The sequence below is a fragment of the Pseudophryne corroboree genome, chromosome 11, assembly GCF_028390025.1.
Source record: "Pseudophryne corroboree isolate aPseCor3 chromosome 11, aPseCor3.hap2, whole genome shotgun sequence".
In the NCBI taxonomy this organism is placed as follows: Eukaryota; Metazoa; Chordata; class Amphibia; order Anura; family Myobatrachidae; genus Pseudophryne; species Pseudophryne corroboree.
Window position 1 is genome coordinate 41,089,108 of NC_086454.1, and position 13,202 is coordinate 41,102,309.

A 13,202-nucleotide genomic window follows, 5' to 3' on the forward strand; every position below is an offset into this window, starting at 1 on the left:
TGCAGTCACCATATATATTGTTATACTCAGCAATAACCAGCATATTACTGCCTGCAGTCACCATATAATGTAATACTCAGCAATGTCCAGCATATTACTGCCTGCAGTCACCATATAATGTTATACTCAGCAATGTCCAGCATATTACTGCCTGCAGTCACCATATAATGTAATACTCAGCAGTGTCCATCATATTATTGCCTGCAGTCACCATATAATGTTATACTTAGCAATGACCAGCATATTACTGCCTGCAGTCACCATATAATGTTATACTCAGCAATGTCCAGAATATTACTGCCTGCAGTCACCATATAATGTTATACTCAGCAATGACCAGCATATTACTGCCTGCAGTCACCATATAATGTTATACTCAGCAGTGTCCATCATATTATTGCCTGCAGTCACCATATAATGTTATACTCAGCAATGACCAGCATATTACTGTCTGCAGGCACCATATAATGTTATACTCAGCAATGACCAGCATATTACTGCCTGTAGTCACCATATAATGGTACACTCAGCAATGTCCAGCATATTACTGCCTGCAGTCACCATATAATGGTATACTCCGCAATGACCAGCATATTACTGCCTGCAGTCGCCATATAACAGTATGCTCAGCAATGGCCAGCATATTACTGCCTGCAGTCACCATATAATGTTATACTCAGCAATAACCAGCATATTACTGCCTGCAGTCACCATATAATGGTATACTCAGCAATGACCAGCATATTACTGCCTGCAGTCGCCATATAACAGTATGCTCAGCAATGGCCAGCATATTACTGCCTGCAGTCACCATATAATGTTATACTCTGCAATAACCAGCATATTACTGCCTGCAGTCACCATATAATGTTATAGTCAGTAATGACCAGCATATTACTGCCTGCAGTCACCATATAATGGTATACTCAGCAATGACCAGCATAATACTGCCTGTAGTCACCATATATATTGTTATACTCAGCAATGACCAGCATATTACTGCCTGCAGTCACCATATAATGTAATACTCAGCAATGTCCAGCATATTACTACCTGCAGTCACCATATAATGTTATACTCAGCAATGTCCAGCATATTACTGTCTGCAGTCACCATATAATGTTATACTCAGCAATGTCCAGCATATTACTGCATGCAGTCACCATATAATGTTATACTCAGCAATGTCCAGCATATTACTGCCTGCAGTCACCATATAATGTTAAACTCAGCAATGTCCAGCATATTACTGCCTGCATTCACCATATAATGTTATACTCAGCAATGTCCAGCATATTACTGCCTGCAGTCACCATATAATGTTAAACTCAGCAATGTCCAGCATATTACTGCCTGCATTCACCATATAATGTTATACTCAGCAATGTCCAGCATATTACTGCCTGCAGTCACCATATAATGTTAAACTCAGCAATTTCCAGCATATTACTGCCTGCAGTCACCATATAATGTTATACTCAGCAATGACAAGCATATTACTGCCTGCAGTCACCATATAATGTTATACTCAGCAATGACCAGCATATTACTGCCTGCAGTCACCATATAATGTTATACTCAGCAATGACCAGCATATTACTGCCTGCAGTCACCATACAATGTTATACTCAGCAATGTCCAGCATATTACTACCTGCAGTCACCATATAATGTTAAACTCATGGGTTTTTTCTGTTGTTTTCTTTCTAGAGTGACCGGGAACCCCAATTAGTGCACCGTGTCCCCTTGCTTTGCTCGCCATGCTTCAGGTTACAGTTCCCAATTGTAGTCCACGTGGATCGTAAAGTATGAAAAAGTTGACAAAATGAAAGAAAAAAAAAAGTGAAAAACTCATGTCGACCTTTTGTCATGTCCACCTAGAAACGATGTCGACCTACTTAATGTCGACCAATACTTTTCAACCTAGACAGTGTCGACCTAAGTGCGGTCGGCCTAGAGACCGGCTCCCCTTTGCAATGCAGCTAATCAGGTGCAGCCGTTGCTCCTACATCTTCTGTATACAGGATTCAGGTATGGCTCCTTACTGATGGAGTTCCACTACCAGAGGCTCTGCAGAAGAGGGGCTCCTTACTGTCAAGAGTTCCACTACCGGGGGGTCTGCAGAAGAGGGGCTCCTTACTGATGGAGTTCTACTAGAAGAGGGCCTCCTGGCAGGCTGCTACTCAGATGAAGGAAGAGATATGGAAAAATAAATAAAAAAACGCTTAATGATCACGTATATGTTTTAAGCTTGTTTCCTGTTTTCTCAGGAATGTTATACTCAGCAATGTCCAGCATATTACTGCCTGCAGTCACCATATAATATTATACTCAGCAATGACCAGGATATTACTGCCTGTAGTCACCATATAATGGTATACTCAGCAATGTCCAGCATATTACTGCCTGCAGTCACCATATAACAGTATGCTCAGCAATAACCAGCATATTACTGCCTGCAGTCATCATATAATGTTATACTCAGCAATGACCAGCATATTACTGCCTGCAGTCACCATATAATGGTATACTCAGCAATGACCAGCATATTACTGCCTGCAGTCACCATAGTGTTATACTCAGCAATGTACAGCATATTACTGCCTGCAATCACCATAATGTTATACTCAGCAATGTCCAGCATATTACTGCCTGCAGTCACCATATAATGTTATACTCAGCAATGTAGAGCATATTACTGCCTGCAGTCACCATATAATGTTATACTCAGCAATGACCAGCATATTACTGCCTGCAGTCACCATATAATGTTATACTCAGCAATGACCAGCATATTACTGCCTGCAGTCACCATATAATGTTATACTCAGCAATGACCAGCATATTACTGCCTGCAGTCACCATATAATGTTATACTCAGCAATGTCCAGCATATTACTGCCTGCAGTCACCATATAATATTATACTCAGCAATGACCAGGATATTACTGCCTGTAGTCACCATATAATGTTATACTGAGCAATGACCAGCATATTACTGCCTGCACTCACCATATAATGGTATACTCAGCAATGTCCAGCATATTACTGCCTGCAGTCACCATATAACAGTATGCTCAGCAATAACCAGCATATTACTGCCTGCAGTCATCATATAATGTTATACTCAGCAATGTCCAGCATATTACTGCCTGCAGTCACCATATAATGTTATACTCAGCAATGACCAGCATATTACTGCCTGCAGTCACCATCTAATGTTATACTCACCAATGTCCAGCATATTACTGCCTGCAGTCATCATATAATGTAATACTCAGCAGTGTCCATCATATTATTGCCTGCAGTCACCATATAATGTTATACTCAGCAATGTCCAGCATATTACTGCCTGCAGTCACCATATAATGTAATACTCAGCAGTGTCCATCATATTACTGCCTGCAGTCACCATATAATGTTATACTCAGCAATGACCAGCATATTACTGCCTGCAGTCACCATCTAATGTTATACTCAGCAATGTCCAGCATATTACTGCCTGCAGTCACCATATAATGTTATACTCAGCAGTGTCCATCATATTATTGCCTGCAGTCACCATATAATGTTATACTCAGCAATGTCCAGCATATTACTGCCTGCAGTCACCATATAAATTGTTATACTCAGCAATAACCAGCATATTACTGCCTGCAGTCACCATCTAATGTTATACTCAGCAATGTCCAGCATATTACTGCCTGCAGTCACCATATAATGTTATACTCAGCAATGTCCAGCATATTACTGCCTGCAGTCACCATATAATGTAATACTCAGCAGTGTCCATCATATTATTGCCTGCAGTCACCATATAATGTTATACTTAGCAATGACCAGAATATTACTGCCTGCAGTCACCATATAATGTTATACTCAGCAATGTCCAGAATATTACTGCCTGCAGTCACCATATAATGTTATACTCAGCAATGACCAGCATATTACTGCCTGCAGTCACCATATAATGTTATACTCAGCAGTGTCCATCATATTATTGCCTGCAGTCACCATATAATGTTATACTCAGCAATGACCAGCATATTACTGTCTGCAGGCACCATATAATGTTATACTCAGCAATGACCAGCATATTACTGCCTGCAGTCACCATATAATGGTACACTCAGCAATGTCCAGCATATTACTGCCTGCAGTCACCATATAATGGTATACTCCGCAATGACCAGCATATTACTGCCTGCAGTCGCCATATAACAGTATGCTCAGCAATGGCCAGCATATTACTGCCTGCAGTCACCATATAATGTTATACTCAGCAATAACCAGCATATTACTGCCTGCAGTCACCATATAATGGTATACTCAGCAATGACCAGCATATTACTGCCTGCAGTCGCCATATAACAGTATGCTCAGCAATGGCCAGCATATTACTGCCTGCAGTCACCATATAATGTTATACTCAGCAATGACCATCATATTACTGCCTGCAGTCACCATATAATGTTATACTCAGCAATGTCCAGCATATTACTGCCAGCAGTCGCCATATAATGATATACTCAGCAATGGCCAGCATATTACTGCCTGCAGTCGCCATATAATAGTATGCTCAGCAATGGCCAGCATATTACTGCCTGCAGTCGCCATATAATGTTATACTCAGCAATAACCAGCATATTACTGCCTGCAGTCACCATATAATGTTATACTCAGTAATAACCAGCATATTACTGCCTGCAGTCACCATATAATGTTATACTCAGTAATGACCAGCATATTACTGCCTGCAGTCGCCATATAATGTTATACTCAGCAATGACCAGCATATTACTGCCTGCAGTCGCCATATAATGTTATACTCAGCAATGACCAGCATATTACTGCCTGCAGTCACCATATAATGTTATACTCAGCAATAACCAGAATATTACTGCTTGCAATCACCATATAATCGTATACTCAGCAATAACCAGCATATTACTGCCTGCAGTCACCATATAATGTTATACTCAGCAATGTCCAGCATATTACTGCCTGCAGTCACCATATAATGTAATACTCTGCAATGTCCATCATATTATTGCCTGCAGTCACCATATAATGTTTTACTCAGCAATGTCCAGCATATTTCTGCCTGCAGTCACCATATGTTATACTCAGCAATGTCCAGCATATTACTGCCTGCAGTCACCATCCATATAATGTTATACTCAGCAATGACCAGCATATTACTGCCTGCAGTCACCATATAATGTTATATTCAGCAATGTCCAGCATATTACTGCCTGCATTCACCATATAATGTTATACTCAGCAATGACCAGCATATTACTGCCTGCAGTCACCATATAATGTTATACTCAGCAATGACCATCATATTACTGCCTGCAGTCACCATATAATGTTATACTCAGCAATGTCCAGCATATTACTGCCTGCAGTCGCCATATAATGTTATACTCAGCAATGGCCAGCATATTACTGCCTGCAGTCGCCATATAATAGTATGCTCAGCAATGGCCAGCATATTACTGCCTGCAGTCGCCATATAATGTTATACTCAGCAATAACCAGCATATTACTGCCTGCAGTCACCATATAATGTTATACTCAGTAATAACCAGCATATTACTGCCTGCAGTCACCATATAATGTTATTCTCAGCAATGACCAGCATATTACTGCCTGCAGTCGCCATATAATGTTATACTCAGCAATGACCAGCATATTACTGCCTGCAGTCGCCATATAATGTTATACTCAGCAATGACCAGCATATTACTGCCTGCAGTCACCATATAATGTTATACTCAGCAATAACCAGAATATTACTGCTTGAAATCACCATATAATCGTATACTCAGCAATGACCAGCATATTACTGCCTGCAGTCACCATATAATGGTATACTCAGCAATGACCAGCATATTACTGCCTGCAGTCACCATAGTGTTATACTCAGCAATGTACAGCATATTACTGCCTGCAATCACCATAATGTTATACTCAGCAATGTCCAGCATATTACTGCCTGCAGTCACCATATAATGTTATACTCAGCAATGTCCAGCATATTACTGCCTGCAGTCACCATATAATGTTATACTCAGCAATGACCAGCATATTACTGCCTGCAGTCACCATATAATGTTATACTCAGCAATGACCAGCATATTACTGCCTGCAGTCACCATATAATGTTATACTCAGCAATGACCAGCATATTACTGCCTGCAGTCACCATATAATGTTATACTCAGCAATGTCCAGCATATTACTGCCTGCAGTCACCATATAATGTTATACTCAGCAATGACCAGGATATTACTGCCTGTAGTCACCATATAATGTTATACTGAGCAATGACCAGCATATTACTGCCTGCACTCACCATATAATGGTATACTCAGCAATGTCCAGCATATTACTGCCTGCAGTCACCATATAACAGTATGCTCAGCAATAACCAGCATATTACTGCCTGCAGTCACCATATAATGTTATACTCAGCAATGTCCAGCATATTACTGCCTGCAGTCACCATATAATGTTATACTCAGCAATGACCAGCATATTACTGCCTGCAGTCACCATCTAATGTTATACTCAGCAATGTCCAGCATATTACTGCCTGCAGTCACCATATAATGTAATACTCAGCAGTGTCCATCATATTATTGCCTGCAGTCACCATATAATGTTATACTCAGCAATGTCCAGCATATTACTGCCTGCAGTCACCATATAATGTAATACTCAGCAGTGTCCAGCATATTACTTCCTGCAGTCACCATATAATGTTATACTCAGCAGTGTCCATCATATTATTGCCTGCAGTCACCATATAATGTTATACTCAGCAATGTCCAGCATATTACTGCCTGCAGTCACCATATATATTGTTATACTCAGCAATAACCAGCATATTACTGCCTGCAGTCACCATATAATGTAATACTCAGCAATGTCCAGCATATTACTGCCTGCAGTCACCATATAATGTTATACTCAGCAATGTCCAGCATATTACTGCCTGCAGTCACCATATAATGTAATACTCAGCAGTGTCCATCATATTATTGCCTGCAGTCACCATATAATGTTATACTTAGCAATGACCAGCATATTACTGCCTGCAGTCACCATATAATGTTATACTCAGCAATGTCCAGAATATTACTGCCTGCAGTCACCATATAATGTTATACTCAGCAATGACCAGCATATTACTGCCTGCAGTCACCATATAATGTTATACTCAGCAGTGTCCATCATATTATTGCCTGCAGTCACCATATAATGTTATACTCAGCAATGACCAGCATATTACTGCCTGCAGTCACCATATAATGTTATACTCAGCAATGACCAGCATATTACTGCCTGCAGTCACCATATAATGTTATACTCAGCAGTGTCCATCATATTATTGCCTGCAGTCACCATATAATGTTATACTCAGCAATGACCAGCATATTACTGTCTGCAGGCACCATATAATGTTATACTCAGCAATGACCAGCATATTACTGCCTGTAGTCACCATATAATGGTACACTCAGCAATGTCCAGCATATTACTGCCTGCAGTCACCATATAATGGTATACTCCGCAATGACCAGCATATTACTGCCTGCAGTCGCCATATAACAGTATGCTCAGCAATGGCCAGCATATTACTGCCTGCAGTCACCATATAATGTTATACTCAGCAATAACCAGCATATTACTGCCTGCAGTCACCATATAATGGTATACTCAGCAATGACCAGCATATTACTGCCTGCAGTCGCCATATAACAGTATGCTCAGCAATGGCCAGCATATTACTGCCTGCAGTCACCATATAATGTTATACTCTGCAATAACCAGCATATTACTGCCTGCAGTCACCATATAATGTTATAGTCAGTAATGACCAGCATATTACTGCCTGCAGTCACCATATAATGGTATACTCAGCAATGACCAGCATAATACTGCCTGCAGTCACCATATATATTGTTATACTCAGCAATGACCAGCATATTACTGCCTGCAGTCACCATATAATGTAATACTCAGCAATGTCCAGCATATTACTACCTGCAGTCACCATATAATGTTATACTCAGCAATGTCCAGCATATTACTGTCTGCAGTCACCATATAATGTTATACTCAGCAATGTCCAGCATATTACTGCCTGCAGTCACCATATAATGTTATACTCAGCAATGTCCAGCATATTACTGCCTGCAGTCACCATATAATGTTAAACTCAGCAATGTCCAGCATATTACTGCCTGCATTCACCATATAATGTTATACTCAGCAATGTCCAGCATATTACTGCCTGCAGTCACCATATAATGTTAAACTCAGCAATGTCCAGCATATTACTGCCTGCATTCACCATATAATGTTATACTCAGCAATGTCCAGCATATTACTGCCTGCAGTCACCATATAATGTTAAACTCAGCAATTTCCAGCATATTACTGCCTGCAGTCACCATATAATGTTATACTCAGCAATGACCAGCATATTACTGCCTGCAGTCACCATATAATGTTATACTCAGCAATGACCAGCATATTACTGCCTGCAGTCACCATATAATGTTATACTCAGCAATGACCAGCATATTACTGCCTGCAGTCACCATACAATGTTATACTCAGCAATGTCCAGCATATTACTACCTGCAGTCACCATATAATGTTAAACTCATGGGTTTTTTCTGTTGTTTTCTTTCTAGAGTGACCGGGAACCCCAATTAGTGCACCGTGTCCCCTTGCTTTGCTCGCCATGCTTCAGGTTACAGTTCCCAATTGTAGTCCACGTGGATCGTAAAGTATGAAAAAGTTGACAAAATGAAAGAAAAAAAAAAGTGAAAAACTCATGTCGACCTTTTGTCATGTCCACCTAGAAACGATGTCGACCTACTTAATGTCGACCAATACTTTTCAACCTAGACAGTGTCGACCTAAGTGCGGTCGGCCTAGAGACCGGCTCCCCTTTGCAATGCAGCTAATCAGGTGCAGCCGTTGCTCCTACATCTTCTGTATACAGGATTCAGGTATGGCTCCTAACTGATGGAGTTCCACTACCAGAGGCTCTGCAGAAGAGGGGCTCCTTACTGTCAAGAGTTCCACTACCGGGGGGTCTGCAGAAGAGGGGCTCCTTACTGATGGAGTTCTACTAGAAGAGGGCCTCCTGGCAGGCTGCTACTCAGATGAAGGAAGAGATATGGAAAAATAAATAAAAAAACGCTTAATGATCACGTATATGTTTTAAGCTTGTTTCCTGTTTTATTTTTCCCACTTGTAGTGCATGAATAGTCATAAACCGCAAACTTTTTTCCATTTTAACGTGTTGCTGCAACAAATCTCACACCTTGTGGGTAAATGTGTGACAGCTCCTGTGCTGCATGGTGGAACCTCTGGAATGTACAAATGTTCCCCATCAGGTCTTATTCCCAGGCTTGGACTGGCCCACAGGGGTACAGGGGAAACCACTGGTGGGCCCCACTGCCTGGGGCCCCACCTCTTGCTCTAAGCATCAGGTCCCAGGCTGTGCACTTGAATTATACATTATACATATGTTACCTTATACTGGACTATGGTGTATTTTCTACAGAGCATTGCTGTTATTAATCTGGTACATTATCATGCATGCAGCAGCTGAGATTACTGTATATATTTATGAAGGCGCCCAGGTGTTGCACTCACTAATGGTTAGTCAAACCAATGAGGAGGCAGGCCACACCCCTAATATGGGCCCCTATTACTGCATTTTCCCGGTGGGCCCTACATACCCCAGTCCGACACTGCTTATTCCAGATGTTCCGTATCAAACACCGAGCATGAAATACAACTGTAATATATACATATATGTAATCACGGTACGCAGACATGCAGTCTGTATGTTCTGCATATACTGGAAGTGTTTCCAGCGTTCTATGAAGCAGACCTCCTTCTTCTGGAGAACAGATGTGGAACAGGGGGTGGTGAGTGTCCCAGGTGACAACCCCCCCCCCCCCTACCCCCCACTCTCAGACTGCCACCTTTCCCCCCTAGAGATCTGTTCTCCGGCTGCAAGAAGGAGCTGGCATTTCTCAGCATTAGTCGCAAAGCTCTCTAAGATCTGTTAAAGATGCTAAAACTCTATAGACTCCAGGGGCTTCCTTATTGTTTCCTGCCCTAGGAGATTACACAATGAGCGGAACTCATCAGCCACACGGGGAAAACCTGCTCACAGGTCTGACACATACACCGCAGTGGGACAAAGAGATGAGCAGACACTGAGTTGGTTCATTGGCCAAAGATGGGGTCGGTGTATACGTGCAGCTTCTGGTGCTTGGGGTACCAGATGCTTTCATTCTGACAATCCCCCATTCCACGACTGCCACTATGCTTGTTCAATGTCCTGGAGAAATCTGCGGTTTAGAATTAGAGAACGTTTCTACGTACCAGTCTCTCTCCTGAGCCTGTGGGAGCGAGCCGGTGTCTCGGGGCTGCAGGACTGCACAGGGTCTCCACGCAGCTCTGATCTCTGCGCCTGAAACTAATTTTTGGAAACTGAGAAAACAAAATTGCAAAGACAGGAAGTGGGGACGAGCCGTCAGTGGGAGATGAATGTGAAACACTAAACCCAAACCGCCAGGAAAAAAAGGCTGAAGGAGGGGGGAAAGCACTGGGAGATTTGCCACTTTGGAGGGCTCCAGACGTGCCAAAGGCACAAGGCGAGTTCACTCCGCGCCACAGCACCGTTCCCCAATACACTGGTAGAGAAATCACCTCTTGGTGCGGAAGGGATCAAGAAATGGATAGAGAAGAGTGTATATCCCACAAGTGCAGTCTGAAACAGAGGTGGTCGCTAATCCCAGCGCCACTGCGGCTTTTTACGCAGTGCAAATGTGAATTTCTGCAACTGTACAAAAGGCGCCCACTGGCTGCATCTCAAAGTCACCGATTTGCGTATACAGTCATTAGATAACCCTGTGGTTGCTCAGAATGCGGATCGTGGCCACCGATACCACTGCAACTGCGAAAAAAGTCCTGATCACGGCACATCCGCGTCTGAATAGCCACTCCCCCACCCCCCGTTATAACCCTGAAATGCCCATTCAAATATCACTTCTCTACGTCCAAATTCTCGCAGGGGTAATCATCGGGACGCATGCGCAGCAGAAATAAACATCAGACAACTGCGGTCCTGTGACCGCATTTACCTAATAATGGAAACGATACTTATAGTTCAGTTCCTACTAAGCTTGTATTATACAGTGCAGCGCATTCTAAAGGATAGTGCAATCACATCATATATGCAGTCCCTGCCCCAGTGGAGCTTGCAATCTAATTATACAGCACAGACACACAAACCAAGTTACTCAGGCGCCACGTTACCTGGTGTCAGTATTACATTGTATCGCAGGAACAGTATTATGTATGTACAGTATGATCTCCAGGTGACATCAGGGAGAGGAGTAATACAGGTAAAAACAGAAGTTTGACCCGCGGTGCGTGCTGTGTGCAGGCTCCTCAAGTCCAATACGACTGTGGGGGGTCATTCTGAGTTGCTCGCTCGCTAGCAGTTTTTAGCAGCCGTGCAAACGCATAGTCGCCGCCCACGGGGGAGTGTATTTTCACTTTGCAGGAGTGTGAACGCCTGTGCAGCAGAGCGCCTGCAAACACATTTTGTGCAAAACAAGACCAGCCCTGTAGTTACTTATCCTGTGCGATGATTTTTGCGACGAGTGACACGGTAATGACGTCAGATACCCAAACAGCAAACGCCCGACTACGCCTGCATTTTTCCAAACACTCCCAGAAAACGGTCAGTTGACACCCAGAAACGCCCTCTTCCTGTCAATCTCCTTGGGATCGGCTGTGTGACTGAATGCATCGCTAGAACCTGTGCAAAACCACGATGCTCTTTGTACCCGTACGTCGAGCGCGCGCATTGCGGTGCATACGCATGCGCAGATTAGCCATTTTCTTCATTGATCGCTACGCAGCGAACAACGGCAGCTAGCGATCAACTCGGAATGACCCCCTATATGTTGATAAATATACATTTTTGGGGAGATATATACGTCTAGGGACTGTTTATGAACTACGGAGATGGGAAAAAAAAAAGTTGGAAGACATCCACACGAGCGAAGCTGCGGGCAAACGCTAGTATTTTAATATTTTGATAATATATTGGCAAGGGCTGTAAGTGGGGCAAAACCTATGGGAAATTTACTGCATACCTAATGAGGATGTTTTTAATTCATGATAAAATTATTAATAATAATAATCCCCTTTTTTCACAATACCTTTCCTCTTTTTTGCTGTTGAACTGATTTTGGATTTCCTTTTGACTAGCAACTTTTTTTTGTTTATACAACTTTTAGCCGTGTACACAGATTGCATTTACCGCTTTTCTATGGATAAAGCAAGTTACACAGGGGATGTGAGATTTAATAATATGCAGCCATCCGGACGGATCCGGTATGATATACCGGCAGACGGGATGCCGGCTGTCAGCATACCGACACCAACATCCCATCTTCTGGAATACAGGCAGCGAGTACCTACGCGGGTTCGCTGTGCTTGCAACACCAGGGGATTCTACACAGTTTTGGATGATATTTTCATAACACCACAAGGAAGTTTTTCTAGACGAAACGCGTTGGATGATCAATCTTGACACAAGTAGGCGGACGGACTGTCTAAAGAGCTCTTCCCCGACTGCAGACAGCAAATCCTATATATAACATCAGACTCACAAATTTTAAGACGTATGTAATGTAAGAAACCATTTTTTTATTATCATTTAAAAAAAAAAATTCCCTGTAGATTATTGGAGCTAACAAGCTTTTATTGTTTGGGGCGAACCTTGGTATGAGAGTCTATTCCAGAACAACCAGCTAAAGTGCGTGAAAACAAAGTTCCCTCTGATCTCCATCCATAAAGAATTCTGCGGTATTATAAAAGGACCGATTGAGAACTTTTGTGTGACGTTATTTGTGGACACTGAGCGCTCCCCTCACCATTTTTGTATCCACTTGTTGTTGGTTCTACACTGGCGAGAGGACCTGTTTGGGGATTGCTGCCGACTCCTCTGAGAACAAAATTATCCCAGGTGGACCTGAGGACTGTTTCGTAACCCGGTCTATAAGTACATGTGTATTGTTGTACTAATATATGTGTGTATATATATATCTATATATCTATATATATATATATATATACATACACTGG

General features: G+C 42.3%; 1 protein-coding gene across 2 annotated transcripts in view; it reads right to left on the minus strand.

Moving 5' to 3' along the window:
• Positions 1–13,202, minus strand: part of DENND2B (DENN domain containing 2B) — a 421,742-nt gene that overhangs the window by 347,340 nt on the left and 61,200 nt on the right. The window contains exon 1 of one of the 2 annotated variants that reach the window (XM_063944049.1): positions 10,425–10,505. The exons of the other annotated variant lie outside the window; for it this stretch is intronic. The gene's annotated coding sequence lies outside the window, so the exon portion shown is untranslated. Of the gene's footprint in view, positions 1–10,424; positions 10,506–13,202 lie in introns of those variants that run through there. 2 annotated transcript variants of the gene reach the window in all.